Raw genomic sequence first — 12,206 nt, 5'->3', positions numbered from 1 at the left:
TCCTCTACAAAAATACAAACAAACTAAATGCATCAACACAAAAAAACATTATACACAATTACCCAGTGGAATTTATTGCATTAATGCAAAGTTGATTTAACATGTGATAATCAGTGCAGCACACAGTTATGTTAATAGAATAAAGGACAAAAGCCACATGATCATCTCAATGGGTACAATCAAAAATTGCAAACTGTTGTTGAAACAAATTCAAGAAGACCTAAATAATAGGATAAAATTTCCACAATTATGCTTTGGAAAACTTAGTATTGTAAAGATATCAACACTTCCAAAATTTGTCAACAGATTTAATTCAATGCCTGTCAAAGTCCTAGCTTTTCCCTATGATGCTTACTGTTCTTATATTCATGACTGTTGACTTCAGGGCAGTCCTTGTGATGTTTGATAAATCTATTATATATTTATCTCCAATCAATTCACTCTCCAGTCTTTTTTGAAAGAAGAACAGAAAGTCAACTTAACTTTCTTCTCTTTGAATCTCTAAAACCTCATCCTTCTCCTCACCCTGTGCTGATGGTCCTGCATTCCTTATGTTCAATGAGAAAGCAGGTACATTTATAGCATTTCCATATGATGTCACCATCATATCTTTCTAGTTTCCTTTAGTTTTATCTATAAAATACAGTATCACTCCTAGTTTAATGGTTAAACTGTCCTTTATTCTAAGCTAAGGTATACTGGATCCAACTCCTTTTTTTCTCCTCTATAATATCCATTCTGATTATGTCTGCCTTTGCACCATCAATCTTTCCAGGCTCCTGGGCTATTCTCATACATCATACAAAAATGCTCTACTATCTCCCTTCTTGAAAAAAAAATACCCCTATAGCTGCTGCCTTGTTCTTTTGTTCCAAATTACAGAAATGTCTTCAGAAGACCTCCCTAAAATCACTGTTTCTACTTCCTATCTGGGTTCCTCCTTTCTTGAATCCACTTTGTTTAAGTTTTTCTTCCCACTCTTTGATTCTTGTCAGTGTCACTAGTGATCTTCACATTGATAAAACCTATGGTTCTCAGTCTTCATATTATTTGATCAAAATAATCAATAATCAATAATCACTTGTCATGATAGATAAGTTTTCTCATTTTTTAAACGCTTTATTCACTTACTTTAGCACTATCACTTTCTCTCTTGCTTATCCCTCTGATTTTCAGTCTCTTTTTCTGGGTTCTCCTGATCTCCCAGACCTCTTAAGTGTGTGCTCTAAAGCCTGTGTCTTCTCTTTTTGCTTTTACACTCAATGAACAGGTGAACTTATCTAGATGTATGATTTTAGATACTAACTACATACTAAGGAGTTCCTAATTTACAGGGCACCATCAGTGTGGTGAGTATGTGTGATAGTATGCGTGCAGCATCCTAGGCCTCACTTTTCCTGTTGGTAGAAGTTACTACACTGCTTCTTGTCATAGGTCACTATGTAGTTCTAGAAAACCAGGGCCCAGGAATGAGAAAGATGGGATAGTTGTTGCCATATCTTACTTCATAGCTGAACTTGGACCTCTGAAACTTAACTCTGGATCCTACTTCTTGGGCCTCTGTACCTTAAGCTGCAATAGCAAAGCATTGCTGTGTTTCTTCTAGAAAAATCGGAAGAACTCAGATGCTTGACCAAATGTACCTTGGAATATACTGCTTTAGTCTAGGCAGAAGTGAAGTCTGACCTTGATAGTCATTGGTAGGCTTGGTGCTCATCCTACTTGATAGTGTATTCTAATCAATTAGCATCATCTGTGGTCTATAGGCATGGTCAATGTGTGTTATATGTTTAATGAATGTTGATTAAAAAAATGAACATAGAACAAAGTCTTCTTTTGTAATATTGAATATTAAATAAGATTTTATTTTTATTTTTTTAAGGTTTAGTTTTCAATGCACAGTCAGAAATGAACATGTTTTTTGACCCTTCCCTATGTGTAAATAAGCTCTTCAGAATTAAATATGCTATACTTAAATTCACCTTTTTTATATCACTTTGTCATTTGTAGGCTTAATAGTGCTTGTGATGAGACTAGAAGTCACTCCTCAAAATTATTCAGTAAAGTACAGGTACTTTGTTAACACTTCTCAAGGAAATGATAAGAAACTGTTTTCCAACAATAACATGTCATTGGTTAATATGTCATGTTCAGAATTTGTTAAATTCATAAATAATGATTTATTGATATACAGAACAAAGAGAGATTTGGTTGATTTTACCGTGGCCAAGAAAATTTATTCTAGTCACTAGTCAGAAAATAAGTGAATGAGTCAGATTCACGCCAAGAGCTCTATATACATTTTCTCATCGACTCTTCCAACAGCTCTCTGGAGTACTTTTTATTGTATATATTAAAATTATCACATATTGCAGATATTCAAAGCTATCCAAAATCCTGACAACTTCTGCCAAGAGACTCCTGTAATCCCAGTATAAAGAAAACTGTTAAGTTTAATAACACTGCTGTTGTTCTGGACCTTTTTATGGATGAAATAAATGGAGTTTCAAACACTGCATGCCATAATCTATATTTGCATTTTAAGAACCAGGGGCAACTAAAGTTTATTTATAAGGTAGGTTGTTGGGGTTGGGAGGAATAAGAAGATTTGAATTGCCTTGAAGCCATGCTTTCACTTGGAAATAGTTCACTTTTTATGCTTGTTCTCCAAAGAACAGTTCGGGGGTTGGTGTGGGGAAACCAGAGCAAGTCTGAAGGTTCCCAGACCACATGAACCTGTTGATTCTGTATTGACAGTAACCCTTACTTTGAATTCTTGCTGGTGGTGCTTTATAAAAAGAACTGGGCATTGTTCTGAGGTTGGTATTGTCAGAGGATGACTCTGTTCTCACTTAAGGGCTGAGGTTTGAGTTGAATTTGTAGTTGTGTTCATTAAGTAGCTGGGCTCAACCTCATGCTTTGACATTAGCCAATCTTGGCCCAAAGTCTAATACAAAAGAGCTTTCAAATAGGACTACAGATAAATACATAATTTCTTTAGAAATTTTCATTCCTTTTGACACTTGAATATAGGATTAGCTAATAAAAAAGGAAGATTACATACTTGAAATAGCCATGTGAATCATGTCTGCTAACATGATTATACCTTGCATGTGAAAATTAGTTTGACCTTTTCATAAAAATAAATCACCTGTAGTACTACTATTGTTCTATGGTACATCATCCTCCAGATCAAAGAGAACATGTCACATAAAAATACCTAATACTTCGAATGACTCTCAAGCCTATTTCATTTAATGCTTAATTAGATAATAATTATCATGTTTTTCAAATCAAACAATATAAAAATTCCCCAAGAAACTTGCCATGTGTGTCCCAGGCCTCATTCACTTCCAGAGGCAGTTTTTTTTCAGAGATTTTTAAAAATTAATATTCAATTAAGACAAATACATATTCTTACTTTTATTTCTTTGCTACTCGATGGTAACCGATTGTTTTTTAAATTTAATAATATATCTTGAAAATTTTATATCTTAGTATGTGTAATGCTTCCTTTTATTTTTTACAGTGTATAGTAGTATTCTATTGTATTGCTACAGCTTTGTTCAAAAACATTTGGGCCATTTCCAATCATTTGTTATTCCTGATAATGTTGCAACAAATGAATTTGTGTGTGTGTTTCATATGTGGGACAACTTTGGTAACTGTGAATATATTCAATTCAATATATTCAGTATTTTTAATAACTAAATAACAAACTTCCAAAAACTTTATCCCAGTTTATTCTTTGCCTTTGACTTTACTTATAGTGTTTATTTAATATATTTTTTAACTCTTTTTATTCTTCATGCATAAAGTTCTTTTTCCTATATAAACAAACTTTTCAAATTACTTTCATGGCTTTTTGGGTTTAATGTTTTTGCTGTATTTTCATCTAGAACTTTTCTTCATTATTTCTCTATACGAAATTTGGAATTAGATTTTCTGGTTCTAAAAAGTCATGTTTTGTGGAAATTCCTTTAAGCTTATAAAGTAATTTAACATTATTGTCTTTATGATGTGAATATACCTTTTCCACAGCATAGGTTGTCTTTCCATGATTTCCTGCCTTCTCTTCTATCCCTTAGTAGTCTACAAAGGTTTTCTGTATACAGGTCTTATCTATTTCCTGTTTACTTTGTTCTAAGACATTTCAGCATTTTTTTGTTGCTATTGTGAGATATTTTAATCATTATATCATCTGGTATAATGTTGTTGTTGGTAGATATGCAACTGAACACACACACACACATATATATGTATGTTTTTAATGATATAATATTTGTTTATAACAATTTTCAATTTTCTTGGGTTTTCAGATATTCTCATATTTTCTGCAAATGGTAATGCTTTACTTCTGTATTAGTTGGACTCTCTAGAGCAACAGAACCACTAGAATTTATCATGAAGTGGCTAGCGCCTTGCCACGGTAATTTTTCCTGCTCAGGAGGGGATAAACCACCTGAGAAAATAAAGTCTGAGATAATTGGTGAAGAAATAAGAGGCAGAGTCAAAGAATAGGTTTTAAAAGCAGAGTCAATTAGAAAATGGCTCTGGTGGTTTATTTAAGGGGGTACATCAAAGGGAGGGATAAGGTTTCAGGGGTAGAGTCTTGCTTCATGATGTCTTGCAGTCAGCAAGTTGATTAGCATCTTGGCAGGCTACACCAATCTCTGAGAGCCTCATGTCTGGGGCTGTGTAAGACCTGGCAGAAGTGAATAGAACTCACATGTATCTGGGCAATCTTACCAGCAAAATTGCTGCTGGAAGTTCCCAAATACCAGATTTTCCTATTCAGTGGGCTTCCATGCTGATTTAGACCATACATAGGCCACGGATGGCTCTCAACAAGGATTCATATATATATACATATTTATTATGAGAAATTGGCTTCATAATCACAGCGATGAAGAAGTCCTATGACCTGCCATCTGAAAGCAGATGGAGGCTTTGGAAAGCTGGTGTGTATTATGTGTAGTCCAACAGAGCACTGAGGCCTGAGAGCCAGGAGAACTGATGGGGAGTGTTCTAAGTCTAAAAGATCATATAAGAACCAGAGGATTGATGGTGCTAAGTCCCAGTCAAAGGACAGGAGCTGACCAATGTTCCAGGTCAACAGTCAAGAAGAGGAATAATTCTTGTATTCTCACCACTGTGTCTCAGTTAGTCCCTCAATGAATTGGATGGTGCCTAACTGTAATTGGGGCGGGCAATCTGCTTCGCTTGGTTGATGCATCCAAATGTTTATCTATTCCAGAAACACCTTCACAAATTGTTATGGTTTAGATAGGAGATGTCTCCCAAAAGTTTGGAGGTGAAACTACTGGGTTATGAGAGCCTTAACCTAATCAGTGCATTAAATCCACTTGAATGTATTAACTGGTTGGTAACTGTAGGCAGATAGGGTGTAGCTAGAGGAGGTAGATTACTGGGGACATGCCTTTGAGGTATGTATTTTGTCCCTCACAAGCAGACCTCTCTCTGTTCCTTGGGGTCATGTTCTAAGCTGCTTTTCTCTGCCAAGCCCTTCTACCCTGATGTTCTGTCTCAGAGCAATGGAGTCAGAGCAATGGAGTCAACCACCTATGGACTGAGAACTCTGAAACCTTGAGCCCCAGAAAATCTTTTCCTCCTCTAATTGTGCCTGTCAGATCTTATAGTCACAGTGATGAAAAAGCTAACTAAAACATAAACATACCCAGAAATAATGTTTAACTAGATATTTGGGCATTCTGCAGCTAGGTCAAGTTAGCACATAAAATATTCCAGTGTTTAATTTTCTTTTCTCTGTACTGACTTATAGCCTCAGTATAATGTTAAAAAAATTGTAATATTGCATCGTGCTACTTTTTCTTACCTTAGTGAAAATGCCTTTAAAGTTTTATCTTTGAACAGAGCTTTTGGGCTGCGATAGATGCATTTATTTATTTTAATTTTTTTTTCTGGTTGTAGATGGATTCAATACCTTTGTTTTATTTATTTATTTTCATGTAGTGTTGAGGATCAAACCCAATACTTCACACATGCTAGGCAAGTACTCTACCCCTGAGCCATAACCACAGCCCTGCATTATATTTAACTTGTTATAGAAACATTGATACATGTCTAGATATTGCTAGTTTTTAAAATGAGAAATGGCTGTTAAATTTTTCAAATGTCTTTGAAATAATTCAATTGTTTCTGTTCTTTAAATCTTTCCCTACGACCATTTATCTGAATAAATTTACTATGTTGACTTATTTTTATATTCTTGGGTTCTGGATTTACAAGTGAGATTAGTCTATAAATTTTCTTTGCAGACCTTATTAGATGTGCTGTTAATATCATATGCTTTATAAAATGGAACTGAAATTATTCCTTATGTTTTGTACTTCTTAATAGTTATAATAATAATAATCTATTCTTTGAGGGTTTGGTAAAATTCCCCTAGGAAAATCATACTGGCTTGGTAATTCTTTGGAGGAGGGTGAGTAATTAACAACCTTCTCAATTTTTTTCTCTGGATTTTTTCTCTATGGATTATCCTTTAAAGTCAGTTTGGTTAATTATATGGCTCAACTATCCATTTAATCCAGGCTTTCAAATACATTTTCCTATAGTAGGAGATGTATTTTCAGTGGGGGCAATGCATCTTTGATGTTATCATGATTAATTTTTCTCATTAGCAACAAAAGTTTTTTCTTGGGGAAGCAAAAATAAATAAATGGTTAAGAAACATTACAATTCATTAAAGTAGTTCTTAGGTTTATATTAATAATCTCTATTTTTAATTCTTTATTATTTTTATGTTTACTTTTTTTCTTAGTTTAATAATTATCTTAGATATTTTACTTTTCTATTTTTAAAAAGTAGCTTCTTGGGAGGCTGGGGTTGTGACTCAGTGGTAGAGTGCTTGCCTAGGACATGTGAGGCCCTGGGTTCAATCCTCAGCACCACATAAAATAAATAAATAAATAAAATAAAGGTATTTTGTCCAACTAAAAAATAAATATAAAAAAGTAGCTCTGGAATTGTATATTAGTTCTAGTCACTTTTATATTCTAACTTATTTATTGATTCCTCTAAATAGTTTAATTTCTTTTTTCCTTATTTTTTTCTTTTTATTTAATAGTTGTTTTGTTAACTTCTTGAATTGATGCTTATTTCATTCAGCTTAAAGTGACCACAGAGTTCTGATTGTGTCTTAATTTATCATCATTTTCTATAAATTCAGCAATTTTATTCATAAGGGTTACTTAAAAATTTTTTTGTTTATAATTTTTAGGTGGAAGGATTTCTGTTTTTCTGATTTTTGTATTAATTTCTAGATTTGTGGAATTGTGATTATAGAATATTATACATAATTATTTTTGTACTTTTTGAATTACTATATTGGAATTTTTATAAATATGATATTAGTTCTCAAAAAAAACTTTGAGGCACATAGTTTGATAGATCTGGATTTAGATTAGTTAAAAATCCCTTTTTATTTCCACATTTTCGTATTGCTTGTAACACCTGTTTTAAACTTGTTACAGCTATGCATCTACTTTGTAGGCCTTTATAACTTTCACATCTTCACTGCAATTTCTACTTCTTATATTATATATATTTTTTGTCACGTAATCATGATGGGTTCTGCTCCAACTTGTCTGAATGAGATGGACATCATTATCCAAAATATATATATGAAGACACGAATGGTGTGAATATACTTCATATACAACCAGAGACATGAAAAATTGTGCTCTATATGTATAATATGAATTGTAATGCATTCCTCTGTCATCTTTAGCAAATCAGAATAAAAAAGATCATAATTTTTGCTTTATTACTGTTATTACTTTGTGTGTCTGAGGGGAAAGGGACATTATCTGAGTAAAACTTTGATATTCCTTTTATTTTCAACCATTTTAATCCTTATCAATGTATATCTGGTATATAGTATTTTTATTGTAATTTTTTTTTAAAAAAACCTTAAAATATTTACTGCTTGAGGATTTTTCCAAATCTTGCATATATAGATTTGTTTGTGTGTAGATCTTTTACTATATATTTAGTTTTATTTGCTCTCTCTCTGTGTGAACGTGTGTGTACATCTCTGTACACATGCATGAATTTAGGAAGTTATTCATTAAGTTCTAGATTTGCTTTTTAGTGGCTATCTTTATAATAGATTTATATAATACTCAGAATCCTCTCTGGTTTTATATATAACTATTAGTTATGAACAATGATAAATTGGCATGTGTCCTCTTTCCCACAGTGTATCTTATCCAGTATAATATTTTGTTAAAAAGTCACATTTCTTAGAGTTTATCTTTACATTGTTACACATGCTTAAACTACTGTTTGGATGATAGTTACAAGTGAGTCAGTCAGTGAAGTTTTTTCCTTTCCCCTCTGAGTATTTCTGAATTATGTCAGTTCATTATTTTCAAAGCCAATAACTTTCATATTTTTTTGGTACCAGGGATTGAATTCAGGGGCATTTGACCACTGAGTTACACTCAGCCCTATTTTGTATTTTATTTAGAGACAGGGTCTCATTGAGTTACGTAGGGACTCTCTTTTGCTGAGACTGGCTTTGAACTTGTGATCCTCCTGTTTCAGCCTCCTGAGCCCCTGGGATTACAGGTGTGCACCACCTTGCCCAGCTTCATATGTTTTTTTATAGTCTTAGTTTTATAACAAAATATGTTCCCTGTTCACCGTTTACCACTAGTCCTTCTGAGAAAATTTTCCCAGATTTATTCCTTCTCATGTGAGGAATATTATTTGACTTCTAATGTCTTAAAACTATGATTTGTATATTTGATGAATAATTTGACTAAACATAAAAACCTTAGATTACACTTTCTTTCCTTGAGAATGTCAAAAGTTTTATGACATTGCTGTTAGGCTCTGAATATTGTTTTGAGGAAGGCTGAGGGTAGGCTGACTTATTTTTCATTTGATCTCTTTGCTTTTCTGCTTTAGGTGTCTTTTTTTTACAATCAAAATTTAGTAATTTGCATAATAAAAGCAAAGTGAATCTGAAAAATATTCAATAATTTATTAACCCGTGTCTTGGTTTGACCATTATGAATCAATATTATTTAGCACATGGTGTTGACTTTCAACATATAGCCTCAAGTCTGATTTTTTTTCTTTCAATTTCAGGAAGATTCTTTTTTTTAAATTTACTTTCAAAGTATTTGTTCCAGTCCACTGTTCAGAGACACTGGTTATATGTGTGTTGGCTCTGTAATGTATTTCTTCCATCATTATTAGTTTCACACAAACAACTTTAAAATATTTTTCTTCATTTTCAATTAATTTTGACCCCTCTCCTTATACCTGTCTTCATTGGTTCCTACTTACTCACAGTACTTATTCCCACCTTGTGTTTCTTCTTCTATTGTCTTCATACCTGGGTGGCCGGGTTCTTTCGTCTTCTTCTTGCTTGATTTGTGTCAGCTCATTTAATTCTCCTCATCATCTGTGTTTTTCATTTGTGTTTTGTGGTCTTCCTTGATACATTATAATGCTTATTAAAATATAGTAAATATGCTTCCTTTAGAGAAACAGGATAGCTTAATGAATAAGATCATCAACTGTGGAGCATGACTCACTGGGTTAAGCACTGGCTCCTCCTCTAACTAGCTGTGTGATCTTGAGCAAGTTACTTGGGTCTGTATAATGGGAGAATTGCTAATAATTAACTCATAGAATTGTGCTGGAAACACTGCCTTGCAACAATAAATACTATATTTACTTATGTTTATGAAGGCTTTTCATTGATTATAAAAGTACTCAAAATTTTCATTGGCTCTGTGGCAACACTTTTTTCCCCTCTCCTATTATAAGCTATGATGCTCGTTTTTAGTATTTTTCTTAATGATATGTTGGTGTCTGTCTTGTGCCAGTTAATTCTTTATTACTATTCACTATTGAATTAATCATTTTTCTGGTCAAAGTCTTTGGAGAAAATGTCTGAAGTGAAGGCTTAAAGGTAGCTCTACTGTTCTCAGAACCAAACAACTCCTACTTTCTGTGAAAAATTGTTATATTCATGGCCCCAACAAAGGACACTTCTCTATATCCATACCCTTGCATTTCCGGCTCCCACCATGAGTCTAGACTTAGCTTTTGAGTTGTTTTGGTCAAAGAAAAAGTAGCAAGAATGATACATGGCAAAACCTTTAAAGAATGTGAACTTTAGGGCTGTCTTTTTTTTTTGCTGTTAGCAACTCATCTTCAATGTGCAAAATTCTGAGTAGCTTTCTGGAAAGGGATCCCAGGTGTATAAGCCATCCCTTCTGAGCCTCAGATATAGAAGTGAGACCTGCTAGAGGAGAGATAAGCCACATGGTTGAGCCCATCCTAATGCATGGCATCACTGAATTGCAGGCAGATTAGTTGCTTTCTAAACCATTGTTATGCAACAGTAGATTACAGATATATTTTTACTGCAGCCTCAAAATTAGAGTTGCTTCCAATAATCTTGGTGTCCCTGCATACTCATTTCTTCTGAGTCTTCAAAGTGACATTAGGTTCAGGAGACCTTCTGGCAATAAGTCCACACTTCCCAGTTTTTACAGACAAGATATGCGCCTTTCACACTTCATAGGGATTTTATCAACTTAAAGGATTATAGTTCTGCTGATTTTTTGCTAACCTGGAGATCAGCTGCAACTGTGTTCCCTGGAAATTCTTGGTGCCTCCTGTTCATGCCCCTATCCATGCTTCTCCCTTACTCCTTCTTCTTCTGATCCAGTTTAGAAACATAGGTTTTAATTTTATAGTAAAGCCTTCATTTCTATGAAGTGTGTGTGTGTGTGTGTGTGTGTGTGTGTTTTCTTTTCTGGTACTTTCAGGGATCTCTTTTATTGTTTCCTTCAGTCTCTCCCTGGGCCTTTTCCATATGACTTCTGCCCAAATTCAGCTGCTTTTTGACAATCTCTACAAGAACTTTAGTTTGTGGGTAAAATCTGTATAAGTTTGCTAAAAACTGCATTTAACTTTTCCCATCTCTTTGTTAGTTTATATAATTTCTAGGAGGAGAGAGGAAAGATATGCTTAAACAGTAGACATTATTTAATTCATTTTGCAACAAGAACACTTTGGACATATTTTTATAAATATTATGTAATAACCTTGAGAGGCTTGATAATCATTAATATCTTTCAAAGTTCTAATATTCAAAGAAGGGGAGCATGCCATTCAGGTTGATTCTTTTTCTCTTTAAATCAGATATTAGGTTCCCATCCATATTCTCTTTGGGCAATGGTATCTTTATATTTAATAAGCCTAAATAATTATCATTGTAATTCCCAAAGATCATGTTGTCTTCGTTTAATAGAAACTGTATCTAAATCATGACTAAACTGTATCTAAATCATTAAAGGGCTTTTTGGCTTCATTCAGATGCCCAGTGCCTTGGTATTATTAATATTGGCTTTGGGCTCAATTTCAAGGTAATGGATAAGGAGGATGGTATAGAATGCAAAGCAACAAGTACAAGAAGGCAGAATAACCTTTGGACAGTTGGCAGCATTTTGGGTGTACAGATTGGATGCTCTTCACTCTGGCAGCTATTAGTTGAGGAAACAGTGCAGAGTAGGAGTCCACTGAGTCATGACATTGAAAAGCTGAAAGGTTGGCCTTTCCTTATATGGTATGTAAAACTGGTTTGGGTTAATGGGAGAATAATAGAAAGTTATTACTGCTTCATTGGTAAGCCCTTATTTGTTCCTTAATATATAGTTCTGACAGGGATCTAATTCCCTAACCCATTCCTCCTCCTACATAGAGAAAATTGCTTCCACTTATGTAATTGGTATGTACTTTCCTTGTATAATAACTAGTATTAGACATTTTGGGTTTTCATAGTTATTTCTCTCATTAGACTGTGAACTGCTTGAATCCAATAAAAGATTATGCCCTAATAATCCCTGTACCCCCAGTATCTGTAGGGTATACTGCGTTCAGTGCAAAATGAGTGTGTTTACTAGAATGAATTAAGAAATGGGTAATTTAATCCATTAAAGTCTTTCTGGTATCTAGCTAATTTAGTAGTTCAACAAACAAAGTTACCCATTCCTATCTTCCTTCTCTTTACCTTAACCAGCTTCCTCTCTATTTCTCTGAAAGGGCTTGTCACCCAGGGAAAAGGAGACCTGGACTTTTCCCATCTCTTCTCTCCTCCCCTACACACACACACACACACACACACACACACACAC

The sequence above is a fragment of the Marmota marmota genome, unplaced genomic scaffold, assembly GCF_001458135.2.
Source record: "Marmota marmota marmota unplaced genomic scaffold, marMar, whole genome shotgun sequence".
Classification (NCBI taxonomy): domain Eukaryota; kingdom Metazoa; phylum Chordata; class Mammalia; order Rodentia; family Sciuridae; genus Marmota; species Marmota marmota.
This window is presented reverse-complemented; position numbering follows the sequence as displayed.